The sequence below is a fragment of the Carcharhinus amblyrhynchos genome, chromosome 4 (assembly GCF_965287045.1).
Source record: "Carcharhinus amblyrhynchos chromosome 4, sCarAmb.v2.hapA, whole genome shotgun sequence".
NCBI lineage: Eukaryota > Metazoa > Chordata > Chondrichthyes > Carcharhiniformes > Carcharhinidae > Carcharhinus > Carcharhinus amblyrhynchos.
Genome location: NC_137327.1, coordinates 70,162,842 through 70,186,836, shown reverse-complemented (window position 1 = coordinate 70,186,836; position 23,995 = coordinate 70,162,842). Strand labels below are relative to the sequence as shown.

Genomic DNA, 23,995 nt, shown 5'->3' with positions numbered 1-23,995 from the left:
TAAATAAACTTAAGAAAAAGTATCCAGAGTAATGTGCTTTTATCCTAGTCGTTAATATTTCAGCAAGGATCGCAATACCCTAACCCATCACATGAATTTCATCCAGAAAAATGTCAAACTTTGGCTCAATTATTGGCAGAGAGGACAAAAATTAGGAATGATCAGACAACATTAGGCTGGGCTTTTATATTGAGCGGTGGTAGCATGGCCCTGAAAGAGAGTGTTACCTGAGGGCCATGCAATCAGGCTGGACCCTCTGGATTGGTTCAGCTTCCAGCTTTGACAATCAGGAAGAGGGTACTACCCAGGGTCGAGGAAAGCCCCGCAGTTAGAGCCTGGGAGGAGAGTTGTTCAGTTGCATAGATACTTCAGTCTGACTTTTTAGTATATATCATTATTTATTGTTGGCAATGAACCCTTTGTTTATTCAAACCAAATTGACTCACCCCAATCCATCACATTGGTGATATGAAAAACTTTGTAAATTATAGGGAATTGCAGTGTGCAGTTAGAGAGGGAAGAGTTTTGAGCATCAAAAATATGAAGTAATAAGGTGCATTCACATCGGACAATGACTTTGATTGGAAAGGTCGAGCCACTTGACCCCAAAGTGGACAGTTGGGAACATTATATAGAAAGGCTGTGTTACTTCTTTGTAGCAAATAAAATAACAGTTGAAGAAAAGATGGAGATTATTTTGCTTACTGTCTGTGGCCCACAGATTTAGTGTTTAACATAGGCGGATGCTCCATCACAAAGAATATTTTTGAGAAAATTCCACCCTAAGTGTAACACTATGTCTGAGGGGTAAGTCATGGTAATTTGTGGCAATGTGTGCAATGCAGAGGCCATAATGTGAATCTGGGCAGTAGTGGGTTGGGTGGAGCCCATGAGGCCAAATGCTGAGCTGTAGGGAGCCATTGCACAGATGGCCCAATCTCTCACTATACTTTGTATGGGGAGATCTGTCACCCCGCCCAGACATTGCCCCACCCCCCCTTCAGTTCCCCGCCCCAGCCAATCGACCTCTCCCCCCGATTGCTGTGTGAAATATCACTCCCTCACCAGATCGCTGCTCCAGCAGGTCAAACCCCTCCAACCACCAAATCGCTGCCCCAGCCAATCGACTGCCCTGATCACCATCCCGAACATTGCCTTCCCCACAATCATGGCCCCAGTTGATTGTTCCTGATCGTTGCCTGGCCAGTAAACCACCTCCCATTCCCACTGCCTGGCCCTGCCCTGACCTCCCGGAAGGCTTCAATGGCCTCTGATCCCTACTGGCGACGCCATCACATCTGGTCACCATTGATGCAGAGCGTCCGTGGTCCTCATTAGTAAGGACCTCAACCGGCAAGGGGACAAAGGGAAGTGAGCCCAGACTATTGTGGCTCAGGCTCACTAATGACATGTTAAATGTGTGAAAGTTAAGAAATCGGGTGCAGACCCAATTTTTCACCTCTTATCCTTCCTTACCAAATGACGGTACGATCTCGCCCAAAGTCTTTGACTATATTGTGGAGCTCGTGAAAAATCATTTTAATCCCATCCCTCAATCATTATGAAGAGACACAAATTTCATTTGGCAATCTAAGAGCCAGGATGGTCTGTGGGATAAACAGCCCAATCATACAAAAGAAGTTACTTATTAAGAGCAAAATCTCTTCAGAGAGAGTTATGGAACTGGCCAGGTGATTGAATGCCAGGGTAGGGTGTAATGAGTTGCAAGGATTGCCAGGTTTCTTGCCACAAATGATTTACCTCATTCAACACCCGCAGTGCTGCCCCTCCACCCCCCACGGCCCAATCACAGCCCCACAACAATTCCCAGGCCATTCCTGACCCACCCCTCCACATTCCAGAGCACCCCGAAAAACAGTCCACCACCCGCTTCTGCACTCCTCACCATGACAGATCCCTCCCTCGCCGGAGGCAGCCCTCCCCAGCAGACCAACGCCCCACCAGTCTGCCCCAATTGCTGCCCTCCCTCCAGCCCAGACCGATCCCCATGCAGAGTGGCAGCCGAACCCCTCACCCCCACTGATCGCCCCTAGACTCACAATTCTAAGTGCTGGTACTGTCAAGGTGCCCGTGCTGTCCTCATGCAAACTTCCACACACGAGGACGGCCACAACTGGGATCTTGGGTTCATGTGACACTATCTGTAATGCCCACCACTTGCCTGGGCTTGCAAAATCTCACTAACTGTCCTGGCTGGAGACGATTCACACCTCTTTAACCTGTGCTTAACCCTCTCTCCACTCACATTGTCTGCACCTGTAAAGACTTGATTACGTGATAAGACACACATTCCAACCATTATCTTGTAATTGAGTTTGTGTCTATATATGCCCTGTTTGTGAACCAATCTCTTCACTCACCCGATGAAGGGACAATGCTCCGAAAGCTCATGCTACCAAATAAACCTGTTATATTTTAACCTGGTGTTGTGAGACTACTTACTGTGCTCACATATACATTTGTAACATCCTGCTGTTGTTTATACACCAGCGTACACTCTGCTGCACTACCATTTTAAATATACCATTTGACCTTTCTACCACACTTACAGGGTCTTAACTCAGAATAGATGTTTTGTTATGACAATTGTTGACCTTTGCTTTGAAGCATCATTTGGGAATGCCTGTCAGTCAAGACTCACATTCCAACCATTATCTTTTCCTGTTTACAAAGGAATTTGGCTGCCCTGATGGAGACTTGATGACCTCACGAATGCAATCATGCCATCTACTTGAGAAAATAGAAACATAGAAGATAGGAGCAGGAGGAGGCCATTCGGCCCTACAAGCCTGCTCTGCCATTCATTATGATCACGGCTGATCATCCAACTCAATAACCTAATCCTGCTTTTGCCCATCCAGCCATTGCCCTGAAATTAACTACCCTCTTTTTCTCAGTCCCTAGTTGTCACACTCCAGCGCCTGTCCGCGTACATTGAGGGAGAATTAGCATGGCCAATTCACCTAAACTTTGGATTGTGGGAGGAAACCGGAGCACCCGCTGGGTCATCGCCATGAAATTCAACCTCTGATGGTAGACATTTTGAGATGAATACCAGCGCACTCTTGCCCTATGTGGATCATTTCCTCAAATCACTGGAGACCCATCACTGGAGCACAGTCACTTCCATATTGCTGAATCCCCATCTCTCCATCACTTTCCTCCTCATTTGGAGGATTCAAACTCTGAACATTGAGACCCAATTGGCAAATGAAACTTTAGGGTGATGAATCTTTCAAGCACCTAGTTCTGCCTGAAGTTTCTGCAGTGGACACAGGAGTTAACCTTCCACTAACAGTCTTCACTTTAGCCTCATCCTCTGCTCTGCCTTCACACATACTCAGTCTCACTTCTGTGCAGTAAAGTTGCAAACAGTGGATCCCAATCTCACAACCGCACAACTGCCAAAAAGCTCTCAATACTTGGAGTCAAACTCGAGATCAAGTGTAATGCCTGCTCTTGTCAGCTACTTGTATTTGATACGTCTCTCTCTTGTGGGGACTATGAATTGGATTCAATTTAAATTTGAATTTTTTTGGAGCAAGAAAGGCAATGTATTAAAGGTTTGCCCTGTCCGTTCTGCGCATTGGCTTTATAACTCTGAGAAAGGAATAACATTTCAAAAAAGCTCACACTCTAGACAATAATTTAAAAACCCCAAATTGCTGTCAATTGGCTTTTTGATAGCATTAGTTACCTACTTGCTGTTGTTCATTGTAAGGCTGTGCTATCAGGACAGCTTGATATGGATCAGGGACAACAGTGGAATAACATTGTGAAACTGGTCCAGTGCGATCCCTTTTTTCATTTTATACCTTCCCTGGTCTCTAATCTGGCCACCATGGGATCACTATATCATGCCTTTGGATCATGATGCATCTGTTCTTTTGACAAAATGATCTGTTCGCTGAGGATGTCCCAAAGCAATAAAGAGTTTAAGCTGTAATTATTGTTATAATGTAAGGATAAACGGCAACCATGTGCTTGCACTTAGAAAGATCCCAGAAACAAGCAGTGATAATGCTCAATTAATTCATCTGTTTTAGTGACACTGATTGAAGGATAAATTTTAGTCAGGCCATTGTGGATGAGCCCCCTGTTCTTTGAAATTGTGCAACTGAAGTACAAAACAATTTAAAACCATCCTAATCTTTCTCATTCTCTCGATAAAGTAATGCAGCAGGAAATACAAAGCTGAGTTATAAGCACTATTTGCCAGGACTATATCGTAAAGTGGAACAAGGAAATAAATGAGTTAATGAGCAGGTGCATTTTAGTGAATGCTAACCTGTCTGACAGCATTCTGCCTGAAAACAAGTGAGGCAGTTCTTCATTGAAGTCTCATTGGCCAGTCAATGCAATCTAATCCTTTAACAAGGCTGTGAAGCCATATTTTAAACAGAATTTTTCTCTTTCTCTTCCCACTGTAGCTCCACCACTGAAACTGTATGACTGTCACAGGATTGAGGTGTGGACGTGTCTGTAGCAGAGATTTTTCACAGAGAAACATTGCAGGTAAGAACAATAAATAGATCAAAATAATAATATCCACCCAGTTTATTACTTAATTTTAGATATTGATTCACCCAGAAGACTCCAGTTTGACATAAAATTTGATTGGGAGCGGAAAGATGCAGAATGACAGAGGCAAATGAGGTTAATGGGAATATCAATGGCAGATGGACATCAGTGTCAAAATGTGTATAGGAGAAAGTGAAATCATTAGGTTGCATTAATGCTGAGAAACTATGGGAGTTTTTTTTTGGTGTTTGTTGATCATAGAATCTCAACAGCGCAGGACAACCCTGTGAAATCATTGTTAATGACATCCTGGATTGGGGATGTACAATACAGGAACATATTGCCCATCTTTGCCTCGTCCTCGACAGATTCAGGATCAGACTGCTGAAGCCAAACTCTATGAAATGCAGATTCAGAGCCAAACAGGTTCTCTCCATGAGTCACTAATTCACATCCGATAGTGTGAATCTAGATTCAGACAGGACAATGACAATTGCCATCCCAATTGACACGTACGCTTTACAGTGCTTCCTTGGGATGATGAATTATTTAAGTTAATTCCCTCTTACAGTGAGATCACTGGATACTTCATCAGCTCCTCCACCAGAATGTCGATTGGTGTTGGCAGGAGCACCGTACAGCTATATTCAACAAACTGAAACAGGGACGTTCTCAATCTACCGAGTACTGCAATGTTTTGATATTTGAGCATTTGTATTCCTATCCACAGACACCTCCCAGCATGGACTTGGTATCAAAAAGACTGACCAATAGCCTTTGTTTTAAGAGCCCTCACTGACAGTGAGACTAGTTATGCTCAGGTCGAGAAGAAACTCCTTGCTCGAGTCTTCGCCTGTCAGAAATTCCATCACTTTATGGTCATCTTGTAAATGTCAAAACTGATCATCAGCCACTCATAGTTATTCTAAAAGAAATTCTCTTTACACTGCCTACACATCTACACAGTGGTTAGCACCTGGGATCAGTTCCACCTCAGGTCACTGTCTATATGCAGTTCACACGTTCTTCCTGTGTCTACGTGGGTTTCTTTCCTACAGTCCAAAGATGTGCGGGATTGGTGGATTGGTACTGCTAAATTGCCCCTTAGTGTCAGAGGGATTAGCAGGGTAAATATGTGGGGTTACAGGGATAGGGCCTAGGTGGGATTGTTGTCAATGCAAGTTTGATGGGTTTAATGGGCTGAATGGCTACCTTCTGCACTGTAGGGAATTATGGTGGTAGGGCTACAACACTACGATCTCAGCATTGTCTACAAATGCAGTAAGAAATTGTACTTGGCTGATGCTCTTTCCAGAACCTTCTTATCTACCATTGACCAGACAGATCATGTGGAGGCAATTGATATCATGACCATTTAGGTACTTCCATCTTGTTGAATAGAAGCGCTAAAAGATGTCCTAAAGGAGCATCTCACATGCAGACAGTTCCATGCGGTCATTGTGAAAGGCTGGCCCAAGTCTTCAAAGGAGCTTCCCATGAGTTCCACCTATTCTTCTCTGAGAGAGGAGCAAACTGTACAGGATGGATTGATACCGAGTGGCCGGCGATTCGGCACTCCCACATCTCTGCAGCTCCACCAAGCACTCAGGGTGGAGGCAACTCAATATAGGGTAAAGGAATTTTTATATTGGCTCTCCATGTATGTGGACATGGAGAGGGAAGTCTCCAGGGGAGCACCATGGATCTCTCTCAAACTGCATCAAACCAAGGAACCACTGCACCTCTGAGGTCCCAGACCATCCACGGTAACTCACAATGGCAAATATCTTCAAATAGAATGATAAACAACACTTGATCCCAGTTGACTTATTCTTTGGATGGTTCAAAATCATTACCTGTCAAATGTGAAGAGCAACACAGTCTTCATCAAGCTCAACAGACACATTGCTATACACAACATGTCTCAGAAGATAATGATGGATAAAGCTCACCAGTTACTCTCCAATGAGTTTAGGAAGTTTGCACACTCATGGGACTTTGAGTACATTATGAGCAGCCCCGCTACTCATACTCCAATGGCCTGGCAGCCAAGCACCAACTTGAGTAATAAACCTAAGACCAACGAGATTTCTATGCTGCACTCACTACTCAGACTGTGAAATGTGCCAAGACAGGCTCTACCCTCATCAGCACTGTGACTGTCCTCTAGGCACAGGACCACAATCCCTATTGCCAAGGCCTTCTTACAACAAAAAGTGGAAACTGATGTACCATTATGAAGAGGTGAGGAAAGGGAAAGAGAAATTATGCTCAAATCCTAGCACACACTGCCCATTAGAAACTGCTCAAATGGTCAGGGTCCAAACCACACACGGCCACGACAAACAGTCAAATCGCTGTGCAGTAGCCTCGACAGTGCTCATTATGTCAGAAATTAGCATCACATACTGCAGATATCTGAACTAGCACTATCAACCACCACGGTACTCCATAAATCCGGCCTCAATCCAGTATCCCCCCACCAACAAGAATAGAAGCTCCTCCAGAGGGCAAAGCAGCAAGCCCTGCAACCATTGGGTATGTTGCAAGGTCTTTGAGAATGATTGGAAGCAATTCTGATAAACAGAATTAATCTGCATTTGGTGAGGCATGGATAAATCAAGAACAGTCAGCATGGTTTAATTAATTAATTATGTCTGACCAACTGAATTGAATTTATTTGAAGAGGTGACCAGGTGTGCAGATGACAGCAATGCATTTGACATGGTTGACTTAGACTTCAGCAAGGGTTTTGCTAAGTTCCGACACTGGAAACTGATGGCGAAGGTAAGAGCCCAAGGGAACCAAGGAAATTGGGCAAATTGGATCCAGAATTGGCTAAGTAGAAAAAAACAGTGCATGATGGTCAAGGGGCTTTATTTTTGGGTTTGAAGACTTTGACCTGTGGTGTCTTGAAGGGATCAGTGTTCAAACCTTGCTGTTTGTGGTTTATATAAATGATTGAGACTTGAATGTAGGAGGGTTGATGAGGGTAGATATTCACCAGGATGTTGTCTGAGCTGAAGAGTCTTATTTATGAGGAGAGATTGGATAAACTGGGCTGGTTGTTCTTGGAGCAGAGGAGACCAAGTGGGAATATGATTTAAATGCATTTTCACTATATTATTTACTTTGTTATGAATTCTATGTGCATCCAAATACAGAGCTTTTAGTTTTGTCTTTTTGCTATCTTTGTAAGATCTAGTCTTGTTTGATCGTTTAAAGCCCTCCCTGCTTGCTTAAGTGTTGATTCACAAAAACACTTATCTCTGCACTGTTCAGGTATAGACTGTACCAACAATACAGCTTCCATATTCCCTAGTACTGGTGACAGTTCCCCTCAACTGTAACCACATGTGTCTTTGAGCCACATTCATTTTCCAAGTCTTTTATCTTCTGCTGACTTGCACATGGCTCAGGTAGTAATCCAGAGATTCCTATCATAAAGTCAGAGGTTTACAGCATGGAAACAGGCCCTTTGGCCCAACTTGTCCATGCTGCCCTTTTTTTCAAAAAAAAAACCCGAAGCTAATCCCAATTGCCTGCATTTGGCCCATTGCCCTCTATACACATCATACGCATGCAACTATCTAAATGCTTTTTAAAAGAGAAAATTGTACCCATCTCTACTACTACCTCTAGCAGCTTGCTCCAGAAACTCACCACCCTCTCCTTTGTATCTCTCCCCTCACCTTCAACCTATGCCCTCTAGTTTTAGACTCCCTTAACTTTGGAAAAGATATTGATTATCTAGCTGATCTGTACCCCTCATTATTTTATAGACCTCTATAAGATCACCCTCAGCCTCCTACGCTCCAGAGAAAAAAGTCCCAGTCTCTCCAGCCACTTTATAATGCAATCCGTCAAGTCCTGGTAGCATCCCAGTAAATCTCTTCTGCACTCTTTCTAGTTTAATAATATCCTTTCTATAATAGGATGACCAGAATTGCACACAGTATTCCAAGTGTAGCCTTACCAATGTCTTGTACAACTTCAACAAGACATTCCAACTCCGGTATTCAATGTTCTGACTGATGAAACCAAGCACACCGAATGCCTTCTTCACCACTCTGTCCACCTGTGATTCCACTTTCAAGGAGCTATGAACATGTACTCCTAGATCACTGGTGGACAGAGTGGTGAAGAAGGCGTTCGGTGTGCTTGGTTTCATTGGTCAAAACATTGAATGCAGGAGTTGGAATGTCTTGTTGAAGTTGTACAAGACATTGGTAAGGCCACACTTCAAATACTGTGCACAATTCTGATCACCCCAACGCTCCGCCATTAACTGAGCAAATCCTGTCCTGGTTCAATCCACCAAAATGCATCACCTTGCATTTGTCTAAATTCAAACTCCATCTGCCATTTCTCAGCCCACTGGCCCAATTGATCAATATCCCATTGCAATTGGAGATAACTTTCTTCACTGTCCACTAATTACTTGGCAAAAACAGCAAAGACATCATGAGGAAAATCTGTTTTTTGCACAGAAAGCAGTTAGGATCTGGAATACATTGCTTGAGTGGGTGGTGGAGACGTCGCTGGATTCCGGGGAAGTGCCGGAAGATTGGAAAACGGCTAATGTTACGCCGTTGTTTAAGAAGGGTGCCAGGCAAAAGGCGGGGAATTATAGGCCGGTTAGTTTAACGTCTGTGGTAGGTAAAATGTTAGAATCCGTCATTAAGGAGGAAATTGCGAGGCATCTTGAAGGGAATTGCTTGATAGGGCGGACGCAACACGGTTTCATTAAAGGGAAGTCGTGTCTGACAAATTTACTGGAGTTCTATGAGGATGTGTCTAGGGCAGTGGATAGAGGAGAGCCGGTGGATGTGGTCTTTCTGGATTTTCAGAAGGCGTTTGACAAGGTACCTCACAAGAGGTTATTGCAGAAGGTCAGGGGACATGGAGTTGGGGGTAGGGTGTTAGCGTGGATAGAGGATTGGTTGTCAAATAGGAGGCAGAGAGTGGGGGTCAATGGGTGCTATTCGGATTGGCGGTTGGTGACTAGTGGGGTGCCCCAGGGGTCGGTGCTGGGGCCTCAGCTATTTACCATTTATATAGATGATCTGGAGGAGGGAACCGAGTGCAGGGTGTCGAAATTTGCTGATGACACCAAGATTGGGGGAAAGGCAAATTGTGCGGAGGGTGTGGAGAGTCTGCAGAAGGATCTAGATAGGCTGGGCGAATGGGCCAGGAAATGGCAAATGGAATTTAATGTTGGCAAGTGTGAGGTGGTCCACTTTGGTAGGAAGAATGGTAGGAAGGACTATTACTTACGTGGCGAAAAACTGCAGCAGGCGACGGTGCAGAGGGACCTCGGGGTCCTTGTGCATGAGTCGCAAAAACCCAGCTTGCAGGTGCAGCAGGTGGTCAGGAAGGCGAATGGGATGCTGGCCTTCATAGCGAGGGGGATTGAATATAAAAGTAGGGAGGTCTTGCTGCAGCTGTATAGGGCATTGGTGAGGCCGCAGCTGGAGTACTGTGTGCAGTTTTGGGCGCCGCACCTGCGCAAGGATATTTTGGCCCTGGAGGGAGTGCAGAGGAGGTTTACTAGGCTGATACCGGAGTTGAGGGGGTTGAGCTATGAGGAGAGGCTGAATAAACTAGGCTTGTACTCGTTAGAGTTTAGAAGAATGAGGGGAGATCTCATTGAGACGTATAAGATGATGAATGGGATGGATAGGATAGAGGTGGAGAGACTCTTCCCGCTCAAAAAAGACAGTAGGACTAGGGGGCACAGCCTCAAGATAAAGGGGAGGCGGTTTAGAACGGAGTTGAGGAGGAACTTCTTCACTCAAAGGGTGGTGAATCTCTGGAATTCTCTGCCCGTTGAAGTGGTGGAGGCTGCCTCGCTAAATATTTTTAAGAAGCGGGTTGATGGGTTCTTGATAAGAGAGGGGATTAAGGGTTATGGGGAGAGGGCGGGAAAGTGGAACTGAGCCACAACAGATCAGCCATGATCTTATTGAATGGCGGGGCAGGCTCGAAGGGCTAGATGGCCTACTCCTGCTCCTATTTCTTATGTTCTTATGTTCTTATGGAGGCAGGTTCAACAGCTTTTGTCGCAACACGATGGACTTCCCACAGAAGCTCAGCACACATGGAGCAATTGATCCAGGAGCACTCCTGGTCACAACAGATATCTTGGCACTTTACACCAGCATTCCCCATGACAATGGCATTGCTGCAACTGCCTCAGTACTCAATGCTCACAACTGCCAGTCTCCATACGCAATTTTACAATTCATCTGCTTCATCCTGGACAACAATGTCTTCACCTTCAACAACCAGTTATACATCCAGACACACGGAACAGCCATGGGGATCAATTTTGCACCCCAATATGCCAACATCTTCATGCACAGGTTTGAACAAGATCTCTTCACTGCACAGGACTTTCAACTGATGCTATACACTAGATACACCTATGATATTTTCTTCCTTTTGGACTCATAGTGAACAGTCACTGAAACAAGTATACCACGACATCAAGTTCCGCCCCACTATCAGACTCACCATGGACTACTCTCCAGAATTGGTTGCATTCTATGACATCTTCTCCGGAGCCTTCAACATGTCATTGATGAAGACGAACATCTCGCCAAGGCCATCCCCGCACCCCTACTTCTTGCCTTCAAACAATGGCACAACCTCAAACAGACTATTGTCATTAGTAAATTACCCTGCCTTCGGGAGAATAGTGACCATGACACCACAAAACCCTGCCACAGCAGCCTCTGCAAGACCTGTCGTATCATTGACATGGATGTCATCATCTCACATGAGAACACATCCACCAGGTACACGGTACATACGCTTGCAACTCGGCCAATGTTGTCTACCTGATACGCTGCCAGAAAGGATATCCTGAGGCATGGTACACTGGGGAGACCATGCAGACAGTGTGACAACAGATGAGTGAACACCACTCGACAATCACCCAGGTGAGAGAGTGTTCTCTTCCTGTTGGTGAACGCTTCAGCAGTCATGTGCATTTGGCTCTAATCTTCGGGTAAGTGCTCTCCAAGTTGGCCTTCACGACATACGACATCGCTGAGCAGTGACAGCCAATTTCCACACGCATGAGGATGGCCTCAACCAGGATCTTGGGTGCATGTCACGCCATCTGTAACCCCCATGATTTGCCTGGGATGGGAAATCTCACTAACTGTCTTGTCTGGAGGCAGCAAACATCCCTTTAACTTGTGCTTAATGCTCTCTCCACTCACATTGTCGATACCTTTTTTTTTGAGACTTGATAACCTGTAAGGACTCTCATTCCAACCATTATTTTGTAAATTGAACAATGAATTGGGGCAGAGACTGAAGCATTTGCAATCATCTTCAACCAAAAATCCAGAATAGAAGATCCATCTTGGTGCAAGTCTTCAGTACCATTATCCTTATCTGCCATCATTGAAAATTGGAGGTTAGGAGGTCTGACATCCATTGAGGAACTGGGTCATTGGAGTTCAGGATGTGAGTTTAATAATATCCTGTGGCTAAACCATACATTACCTGGAGTGAATCAAATTGGCTGAAGACTGGAATGATGCTGGGGCCCTCCAGAGGAAGTAGAGATTTATCGTTCACTTGACACTCGTATTTTCTTCACCTTAAACACCTTCTCCCAGATCCTCCAATGTGGATTATGCCCAATATGGGCCAAAAAGGACAAGATCTTCACTGTGTGGCAATGATGAGAGAAATGCAGGGAACAGCACCAACCCTTGTCCTTTGCCTTCTTTTGACCTCATGAGGTTCTTTGATATTGTCAACTGTGAGGGATTATGAAGTGTCCTCCTCTGTTTCGATTGCACTCAAAGGTTTTTCACCATCCTCTGCCTGCTCCACGATGACAATCATCTGTGATCCTGACAAAGGATCTCTATTAACCTGCCCCCTAACAGACAGCACTGCCACCCTGGTTATCAAAATCCACAATGAGGCCTTGAACAAAATGGACTACTTTCCAGATCCTGGAGCCACCTATCAACAAGGGTAGTCATCAATGGCAAGGTTTAATGCTGTATTCAGTTTTCCAGTGCAGCCTTTGATCATCTGAGGAAGAGAGCATTGAAGATCAGACCTCAAAACCAATACCAAACACATGGCCTTCAGAGCAGTAATAATACCCCCACCAACATGGCTCAGAAATGTGGATCATGTATGGCAGGTGCCTCAATTGCCTGTGCACCATGCGGCAAACCCATTGGCAGGGTAGGTGCACTAATATCAGTGTTCTCACTTGGGCCAACAGTGAAGAAGTGATCCCGCTCAATCAGCTCTGCCACATTGTCCACATGCCTGAAACGAGATTCCCGAAATACCTGCCCTTTCTGAAGCTTCGACCCAGCAGGCGAGCCCCAGGAAGGCAGAGGAAACACTTTGAGGCCATTCTCAAAACCTCCTTGGAAATTACACCATCCTCACGGACATCTGGGAATCCCTCGCCCAAAACAGTCTGAAGTGAAGGAAAAGCATCTGGGAAGAAGCTGAACAGCTCGAGTCTCATTACCAAGAGTGAGCTGAAACTAAGTGTTGACAGTGAAAGGAGCGCATGGCGACCTGGGCACCTTACCATCCCCTCTTCCAATCATCCTCTGCACCACTCTGAGACTGCCCGAGAAAGTGAGGAGAGTCTTCTGGATGTAGATGGTTGTAAATGTTTTATACTTGTCTTTTATACCGAGAAGCTGGGCTACAAAGAACAAAAACAGCCCAGGAAACAGGCCCTTCGGCCCAACGAGCCCGCGCTGCCATTTTAATATTATCAGTACCCCGCTCCACCCATGAACCTTATCTCTTGTTTATGGCATTCCACATTGTGGGAAAGTAATTTAGGGACAATTTTATTCCCTCCAATCAGCCTAATAGCACATCTTTGGGGTGTGGGAGGAAACCGGAGCACCCGGAGAAAACCCACGCAAGCACGGGGTGAATGTGCAAACTCCCACAAACACTGGCCCAAATCCATGTGTCTGCACAGCAAACAGTGATAGTCACTGAGCTGTTGTGTTGCCCAGTTTAAGCACACACTAACGACATGAAGCACTAGGTCACTCTCGAACATTCAAGAGCAGACCAAGTACGACTCATCGCGTGTATGCCCCTCGTTGGACAACAAGGCGGACCGACTTAAAATCTGAATTAAAAGAAAAACATTGTTATCATACCACATCCTTTTATATTACCAGGGATGACCCAATGCTAATGAACCTTATTTAAAACAATCTCCTATATCCTCCCATCTTCAACCCACTCATGTGCCTGTCTAAGTTACTCTTAAACAAATCCAGCGTGCCTGCCTCCACCACCTTGCCTGGCAGAGCATTCCATACCCCACTATCCTCTGTGTGAAAAACCTCCCTCTAATATCTGTGTTATACCTCTCCCCCCTCACCTTAAGCCCATGGCCCCTCGTACTGAGTGTCTCTAACGTAGGAAATAGCTTACCTCTGTTTACTGTATCTATACCCTTCATAATCTTATATACCTCTATTAGATCCCCCCTCAGTCGCTGTCTTTCAAGGGAAAACAGCCCCAATTTGCTCAATCTTTCCTCATAACCCAGTCCTTCCATACCAGGCAACATCCTGGTAAACCTCCTCTGCACTCTCTCCAGAGTCTCCACGTCCTTCCGGTAGTAAGGCGACCAGAACTGGACGCAGTACTCCAAAAGCGGCCTAACCAATGTTCTATACAACTGCAACAGTGGACTTCAGCTCTTATATTCTATACCCCTTCCTGTAAAAGCTAACATACCATAGGCTTTCTTCACAACTTTCTCCACTTGTACTGCAACCTTCAAAGACTTGTGCACTTGCACCCCCAGGTCTCGCTGCGTTTCTATACTCTTTATAGGATTACCCTTTATCATATAACTCCCCCTACATTATTTCAGACAAATTGCATCACCTCACATTTATCCGGATTAAACTCCATTTGCCATACATCTGCCCAATATACCAGCCTATCAATATCCCGTTGTATTGCCAGACACTGCTCCTCACTGCCCGCCAATCCAGCCATTTTAGTGTCATCTGCAAATTTGCTGATCACACCACTTACTCCCTCTTCCAAGTCATTTATATATACTACAAAGAGAAGAAGTCCCAGTACTGAGCCCTGCGGCACACCACTAGTGACAGATCTCCAGCTAGAAAAGGACCCCTCCACTACTACTCTCTCTCCTCTTAGCAAGCCAGTTCTCAACCCATCTAGATACCTGGCCTTGTATCCCATGAGCCTTAATCTTTTCTACCAACCTACCATGAAGGACTTTGTCAAACGCCTTACTAAAATCTATATAGACGACATCAGCGGCTCAATTCCTAACCCCTCTATGTTATCCTCCCTCTGCACTGCTGTGATGTGCTCCCTAACTAACAATGCCACTCCCCCTCCTCTTTTCGACCCTCCCCTGTCATGCCTAAAACACTTATACCCAGGAATATTTAGCTGCCTGTCTTGCCCTTCCTTTAACCACGTCTCCGTCATAATTGCTCCTTCATAATTGAGAAGAGGGATGGTTGTGGAGCTTCATCCTCAATTTAGGTACTTAATTTTCCATCACCATTCACAACTGGTAGCACAACAGATCTCAGATCTGAATTGTTGGTCATGGGATTGTTTAGCCTCATCTATTCCATGCTTTTTTTTGCTGTGTCACACACAAGTAGTTCCGTGTTGTAGATCAAACAGGTTGACATCTCATTTTTATGTATGTCTGGTGCTGCTCCTGACGTGCCTTGCTGCACTCTTTCAATCCTGGAAATTGTCATGTGGAATGCTGGGCCATGAGATTACAGATTCTGATCGTATACAACAGTGATTACAGCTCTGCAGTGATTAATTAAATGTGAACTCGATGGGAATGTGACAATGTATTGCGTCAATACAAATTATTTTGCTCTGTTTTCTGACGTAAATTGTTTTCTTTTAGAAATCAGATGCCTCAGACTTCAAGTTCTTCGTTCTTCAGTCTGGAAGAGATCACCAGATTGAAATCTGATTTTGAAAGGAGTGGGATTGAAAAGATTAAACCACTGATACAGAAAAAGTTAGATGAGCTGGACAATCCAGAGCTTAACATCGCAGTGACAGGAGAATCAGGTGCAGGGAAATCCAGCTTCATCAATGCAATGAGAGAGCTTCAGACTGATGATGATGGAGTAGCTGAACCACAGAAACCACAATGGAGCCAACCGGATACAACCATCCCATCTGCCCAATGTTTGTTTCTGGGATCTGCCTGGAATTGGAACGACAAAATTCCCAGCGGAGAAATACCTGAAGAAAATGAAATTTGAAACATATGATTTCTTCATCATTATTTCTGCCTGTCGATTTAGAGAAAATGATGTAAAACTTGCCAAAGAGATTAAACGACTGGGGAAGAAACACTACTTCATTCGATCTAAAATTGACAATGATCTTGATTCAGTGAGAAGGGGAAGCAGGAAATTTTAATGAAGTGGCAGAACTGGGAAAAAATCAGGAAAGATTGTATCAGCAATTTGGACAAGGCAGGGATCCCATCTCCCTGTGTTTTCCTGATATCAAGCTTTGATCTGGACCTGTATGATTTTAATCTGTTGAGTAAAACTTTTGAAGATGATCTTCCCATGATGAAAAAGGAGGTGTATGTACTGTCCCTTCCAAACCTAAATGTGGAAATTGTAGAGAAGAAAAAGAAAGAGCTAATGAAAGGAATCTGGATGGCAGCAATACTTTCTGGAGTATGAGCACTGGGAGCACTGCAGATTCCTGGAGTCTCCCTTGCTTGTGACATTAGGATCCTGATTAAAGAAATAACACATTTCCGTAAATGTCTGGGTCTGGATGATGTCTCTCTTCAAAGATTGGCCAACATGGCAGGGAAACCTGTGGAAGAACTGAAAGCCGTGGTGAAAACTCCCCTGGCTGAAAAAAAAACTAAGGATATAATTGAAAAGGTGTATGGGGATTACACTGCTGTTAGCAAACTTGGTCTTGAGCTTGCATTTTTCCTCATCCCAGTTGTCGGACCAATCTTCCAAGCACGTTCATCATATCTTATGACTTACAAGCTGCTGCATGGTGCACTGGATGATCTCACAGAGAATGCACAGAGAGTGGTGACGGCTGTTTTTAAAACTCATGAAATTGATCAATGCTAAATATTCATTCTGAAAGTCAAAGCTGGAATTGATGTGTTAAAGAGGTCTAACCGTACAGGAATTTTATTCTGCCATGTTCTGTTTTTGCTGATTTCATTTTTAGCAATATTTTTCGTCAATTTCAGAGAAGAGCCTCTGCAGTCTCAGCTACCCATGTCTTAACTTGCAGTAAACCCTGTTTCCCAACCCCCCTGTCCTTTTGTTACTCTCATTTCTGCTGGTAAGATGATTGGCTTGGCAACTGCCCATGGTGCAAGCTTTACTTTCAGTCTCAGTTGAATGTCAACAGATTGCCCCAATCTCTATCTCCAATTCATGGATCATTTTATAATTTCCATCCTCGATTTCTGAGCTCATGGACAGCCAGGCAAATCCTTTAATCAAACATCGCACAGCAACAATCCAGATACTCACTGGCAATATCACTGATGTCTGTCATTGTGTGAGCAACTCACTGATCAGGAAAAAGAGTTAAACTCGCAATGATAGTTGGCACATGAGTTCCGAATCCCACCATAAGCAGCCACAGCAAGAACAGTTAGAATTTGGTTGAACTGCCTCTTCTCTGTGGTTTGGAACAACATTTAACCATATAAATGGTGCAAAATAGATGTCAGTCCTCAATCCAGAACTCAACATTAACCACAAAGAGTTCTGATACTTCATCAATATTGACATAGTAAATGATGCACAGCTGGAATTCTTGCATTCAATTTACGTTTTCTTTCCAAAGACAAGATTGATTCTTGACTTTATGACTATGAAATGTGAGGACTAGGATAAAATTGGGCCTAGGATGTTCATCATAGCTCTGGGTACTCATCCCAGTTTCCAATCTTCAGACTGACTGGTCAGCATGGTTTTGGAACAATCCAAAGATCAGACTGTAAATGGAGCAAAATGTTAGGGTTCTTCAAGTTTCTGATCTTGTGATGAATCACTAGGGCAATTGCCCCAGTTTACAGTGTAGATTAGGATTCATACCAGACACATCAACAGCTACATCATTATCTAAGAGCCATCTGAATGAGAATTGCCCAGCCTCCAGTGAGGGCGAGGATATTATCTGTTTTACATCATTCCCATCAACAGCTGTGTTAGCATCACTGGTGACCAGGGACAGCATCAAAAAAGACAACTGACATGATCAGCTTCCAGTGATTTCCCAACAATTTTACGAGCTGCAGATAGAAAGGAATCAATTGACTACCAAGCAGGAGCATTGCCTTAGTGTCCAGTGAAGATGAGAATGTTATCGATTTTCAGGTGATGCCAACTTGATTTCCCCTCCAGTTTGACTTTCAAGTTTGCTGATGACACCACTGTACTGGGTCGGATATTAAACAATGATGAGACGGAGTACAGGAAAGAGATAGCGAATCTGGTGAACTGGTGTGATGACAATAATGTCTCCCTCAATGTCAACAAAAGGAAGGAGATCACCGTCGACTTCAGGAAGCATAGTGGAGGACATGCTCTTGTATACTTCAATGGGTACAAAATAGAAATGGTCGAGAACTTCAGGTTTCTAGGTATCCCGAAACAACATACTGTCCTGATCCCTCCGTGTGGACGCTATAGTTAAGAAAGGCCACCAACGGCTCTACTTTCTCAGGAAATTCAGGAAATTTGACATGTCTGCTACAACTCTCACCAAATTTTACAAATGCACCATAGAGAGCATTCTTTTTGGTTGTATCACAGCTTGGCATGGTTCCTGCTCTGTGCAAGATCACAAGGCACTACAAAAGGTCATGAATTGGGTTACATTCATCACGTAAACCAGACTCCCATCTATTGACACTGTCTACGCTTCCCGCTGCCTCGGTAAAGCAGCCAGCATAATTAAGGACTCCACGCACCCTGGACACTCTATTTACCACCTTCTTCCTTCAGGAAAAAGATACAAAAGTCCGAGTCATGTACCAACCAACTCAAGAACAGCTTCTTCCCTGCTGTGAATGGACTTCCCTTGCATTAAGTTGATCTTTCTCTACACCCTAGCTATGACTGTAAAACTACATTTTGCACTGTCTCGTTTCCTTCTCTTTGAACGGTATGTTTTGTCTGTATAGCGTGCAAGAAACAAGACTTTTCATTGTTTGTTAATATATGTGACAATAATTAATCAAATCAAAGATTACGCAATTTATTGAAAGGCTGGGACTTAGAAGATGAAATAACTCCTCAGAGGCCAGTGTCCCTTCACCAGATTCCCTTTATTTACGAACTCAATTCCACTTCTAAGAGTGTTTCAGGTACAAAGTCAGATTCCAGAGTGTCAGGATATCTTGTGACTCATATATGCTCCATTTGCAGCATTTTCCAACTGTATGGCCAGCTGTAGCACTTGTTTGAAGTCCAATTGGGCTTCAGTCAACAGATGCTTTTGGCTGGTTACATTATTCATTTATTGGTACATATCTGGAATAAGAATATACCAATGACAATGAAACCATTGTCGATTTGAGGGGAAAAATGCACTTGGTTCACTTGTGTCGTTTTGCGAAGGAAATCTGCCTACATGTGACTCCAGAGCCACGTGTGGATGGCTCTCAACTACAGTCAGGCAACTAGGTTTGGATAATAAATGCTGGCCTGCTAGTGGTGCACATATCCCACAAATGAATAAAAACAAGTTATCCTGATTACCAAATGGTCTTTAAGCGTCTCATGAAATTCACATGCTTCCACCAGCCATCTCAACCTTGACAGGAAACCTGTAAAAGACTCCCAGAGTGCCAAGTAAAACCAGTACCTTCTCAGGATCAGAGATGGCTTAGGCCCACCAAGGTTTTAGTATTTGGTGCCACTGGAAGGTTTAATCTGCAAATAATGGCAAATGCTGACAGTCCACAAGCAGTCAGAAGAATGACCCATCTGTTTTTATCTGCCACAATGTTGTTTGCCCTAAAAGGTAACAGATGCATTCCAGATATTGGGCTTGGTCCTCCACAGCAGCGTCAAAAGAGTCCAGTTTCCAAATACAGTCATCTTGCTTGAAAATAGGTTACTCTAAATGAAGCAGGCTATTGGTGAGCAAGTTCCTTGGGCTCATTCTTTTTCCTCATTGCCACTGAAATAACTCCTCAGAGGCCAGTGTCTCATCACCAGATTCTCTTTATTTCCTACCTCAATTCCACTCTAAAAGTGCTTCAAGTAAAAGTCAGAATCTGGAAACTCCTCAATATATAAATGCAGGTGAGATGCCCTGATTGGGCAGCCAATCATTACCTTAGTCAGGGAGCTCATACTCCCAAGAGGCCAATGTAACGGACTATAGGGAGTGGGATAGCTTGATCTTGTGATTGCACATAGAACATTACAGCACAGTGCAGGCCCTTTGGCCCTCAATGTTGTGGCAAGCTATGTTAAATGTTCTATGATTTCATTGAGGTCATTGTGGAAGGTCAGAGTAAAAGGGTAAGAATCATTAAACAGCTGATTAAGAAATTCAAACAATGGATGGCCAATCCGTGGGACTGTCAGTGGAGACATGACATCAGTAATCCCTTCAGTAAGGGCAGTCTCGAGAAATATATTTTTATTTTGGGAATTAGAGCTAAATTAGTTTAAAAACTTTTGTTAAACCCTGACAGGTAACAAAGTCCATTTCTTTCCTCAGATCAAAGAAGCAATTTGAAATGAGGGATACTTGGTATAAAAGTTAGTTTTGAGGACATCCTAGATCACACCATGTCATCATGGAATGAATGGAGTTTAGGGAAATGCTCTGGTTTCAATTTATCTGGGGATGCTTTACTGAGAGTTCACTGAGACTAGTTTTAGTTGCAAACTGGATTTTGTGTGCACAGCTCACTGTGAGAAGATAGACAAAATAAATTGCAGTTAATTGTAGAGTGAACAAATAAAATGTTGACTTCATTTTACGCTGCATGAAATGTGTCTAAGACTTAATCTCAATTTAAATTTTGTGAAGGAGGAAAAACTGGGTAACGTTTTCTAGCTTGCAGCTACTGCAAAAATGTATGGTGGTCCTCACAGGGGCTTGCAGCAAAAGAAAGCACCCAATAAATTAGCTTGGAAATATTGAGAAAGTGAACAAACATATGGTGTGATTTTCCAATTCTACCAGTGGCGGACAAGCTGGAAAAACTGAGACAAGCCAATTGACTTCTGCCACTCTCCTAAGTTTCATCTCCTGATGATGGCCGCTACTGCTGGGACTGAAAATCCTCACTCATTGTGTAAACTGGTTTTGTTTATTTCTTTTAGTGCAATAAAGCTTATGGCTGGAATGTTACTAACATTCCCGCTAGCAGCACTTTCCCATCCCACTGCAGTGAACGGAGATTTGGCTCAGTGCCAAATTCTCCAACCTCACTGCAGTGGGAGCATTGTGTGTCGGGCGCAATCTTAATGGCCATTTTTTTTTTGTTCAAATTGGTCTGCAAATAAACTACTGAGTATTTGGACTTCTCTTTGAATGTTAATTTCCCAAACTGGGTCCTAATATTTGTTAAACGACCTATCTAAGTAAAAATTATTCATGCTAGAATGAATATTTACCTGTTAATATCAGATTGTAATCATCAGTGTAACTGTATCACAACATATTCTAAACATGAATGCAATAAGATTTGCCTTGGTGAAATGTACTTTTGCAAAGATGTTGTTGGAAATGTCATCATGAGTCTTGAATTCTGTGGTTGGGAATTTCTGGATCTGCTGCTTCCACCGAAAGTCCATGAAATTTTGGCTGGCCCACCACATCCCCCATGGCAGATATAGGCCCTGATTTTACTTCCACTGTCACAGTGCTGGAAAATCCTGGCCTACAGTTCTCCTGTTGTGATATTACTTTAACAGGTCAGGCAGGTAATAGCCACACACCATGTACTGGACACAATAAATGCTGAAACATTTAATTTTGAAGATGGTGGTGAGTATTAATTTGTCATTAACTACTTGCTACTGTGTGGTATAGTTTTCACATTAACATCCTGTGTGCCCCAAATGGCATCATGGGCAACTATCCTGGTTCATATTCACCATTAAAGGGCAGAGAATGCCTTCCTCATTGTGTGCACCAGCCTTTAGTGAAAGGCTGAAATGGTGACATTTCAGATGACATGGGCCTCATCTCCTGCTTGGTGTTCTGGCCGAGGTTTATCCCTCAATTGATAATACTAGAAGCAGATTTCTTTTATTACTGTTTGTGAGAGCTTGCTGTGTAAATATTAGATGTTGTCTTTTCACAATTACACATTGAAGATTAAAAACAAAGCACAACATTTACGTAGCAGCCTTGGAACAAGAAAATGTTTTACAGCATCAAACACTCTTCAAAATGTTGCAATTAATAAAGTACAGCAGAAGATTAACACACATCAAGATCCCACTAGCAGCAACACATAGTATTGCACAAATTCAGTTTTAGTGATGCCTTTCAAATGATAAATGGATCAGTGAAAACACCAAGCTCCAAATATATCCGGCATATTCAGTTTAACATCTTTCCATTTGATGGTATTTTCGTCAGTGCAGCATTCTCTCAGCGTTGCAGTGATGTGCCAGTCTGATAATGTGCTTAAGTCTCTGGGTTTGATCTTGGGTTTAACACAAGACGTTTTGATTCAGACACTGACCTGGGGCTGACAGCAGCGCTTAACCAGTTAATTCAGGTTGTTCACCTTCATTGCCTTTTCGTTAACTAGATATAGGCCCTGATTCTACTGACATGGCCACCCTGAAATCGGACAGGCGAGGCTCGCAGACGGCATACCCCATCGGCCTCCGGCGCGATCTTATGAGCCTTGGGTGGCTTTGCTGGTAAAAGCAGGACCATAATCTTAAAGTTTCATTAATGACAGCAGAAATCAATTCCAGTCTGAATTAAGCAGCTAATGGGGTTCATTGCTGCATTTTGTAAAGTTGGAACTGCGGTCCCATGCTTGAAGTGGAAATGAATGAAGCTTAATGGCGATCATCAAAGATAGGAGTAATGAACATCTGCAACACCATACAATGTTCCGAGGGCATTACAGAGTGATCTTTGGTTCCATTACTCTCCTCTCTTTCTTATCACCCTCCATAAATGTGAGATCAGCCAAAACTCTCTGTATCTAGCTCACACTATCCCACTCTCATATTAGCCCTGTTCTTGCAGACCCACAAACTCCAGGATGCCTTTGCTGCTCCAATTCTGACCTCTTCTGTATTTCTGACCTCATCACTCCATCTTTGGTGGCTGTACGTTCAGCTATACTCAGCCCTAATTGTCCCGAGCTCTCAACCTCGCTCTCTCTTGTCTTTTAAGATTTGAAGCTTAGCTCGTTAATGAAGCTTTTGGTCATCTGCCCTAATAATTATGCAAATGACTGTCAACGTTTTGGTAGCATTCCTGTGAAGCACTTTGGAATGTTTTACTAAGTCAAAGGCACAGTCAAAAACAAATCATGCACCACTATAGCAACAAATCATCTGCTCTGACTATTAGGCCTGTCTCACTCCCCCTCTGCAGTAAAGTTGCACGGTGGAACAGTAGTTAGCACTGTAGTCTCACAGTGTCAGGGACCCAGGTTCAATTCCGGCCTCACGTCACTGTTTGTGTGGAATTTGCACATTTCCCCCCATATCTGCGTGGGTTTCCTCCGGTTTCCTCCCACAGTCCAAAGGTGTGCCGGTTAGGTTGATTGGCCATGTCATATTGACCCTTGAATCGGGGGATTAACAAGGTAAATACATGGGGTTATGCCAATAGGACCTGCGTTTGTGGTTGATGCAGACTCAATGGGCCGAATGGCTTCTTTCTGCATTGCATGGATTCTATGACTCTTATGTTATAGAAAATCCTGCTGCAACCAACACTGACCCTTACAGTGAAACTCAGCACTCACAGGAGAGGAGGGAGAATAGTGAAAGGTGGTGAAAAGAGAAAAGAGGTGAATTAGTTTCCTAATTTTGATTGCATCCACCAGGTGGCAATCTCCACAAAGGATCTGACTCTATCCGGGATCGCCACATGACAAAGTCAATAAACTGGTTGTGGGGTTTACAGATTTTTTTTGAGATATTGTATTAAATTAGTTTGAAAGATCAACGAATTATGTTTTGTTTTAAAAACAGAAGTCCCTCTGCTGAGACCCTCTGTCATTTAACTGCACATCCTCAAGGAACTCCTACCTCAGCAGAAACATTCTCCAGCGCATCCTAACCTGTAGGGAGCACGGTGCAATGATTGACAGGCCTGACATCCAATTGGAGCAAGGTTTTCTGAGCAGGGTGCCTCCCATTTCAGGTTAGGTTGAGCTGCAAAGTCTGGAATAAAA

General features: G+C 43.7%; 1 pseudogene across 1 annotated transcript; it reads left to right on the top strand.

Moving 5' to 3' along the window:
* The first annotated feature begins 4,447 nt into the window (after positions 1-4,447).
* LOC145342619 (interferon-inducible GTPase 5-like) lies at positions 4,448-16,720 on the top strand (annotated as a pseudogene). Its single transcript, XR_013886581.1, has 2 exons — positions 4,448-4,536; positions 15,488-16,720. The product of XR_013886581.1 is annotated as an interferon-inducible GTPase 5-like (transcript).
* Positions 16,721-23,995: the final 7,275 nt, after the last annotated feature.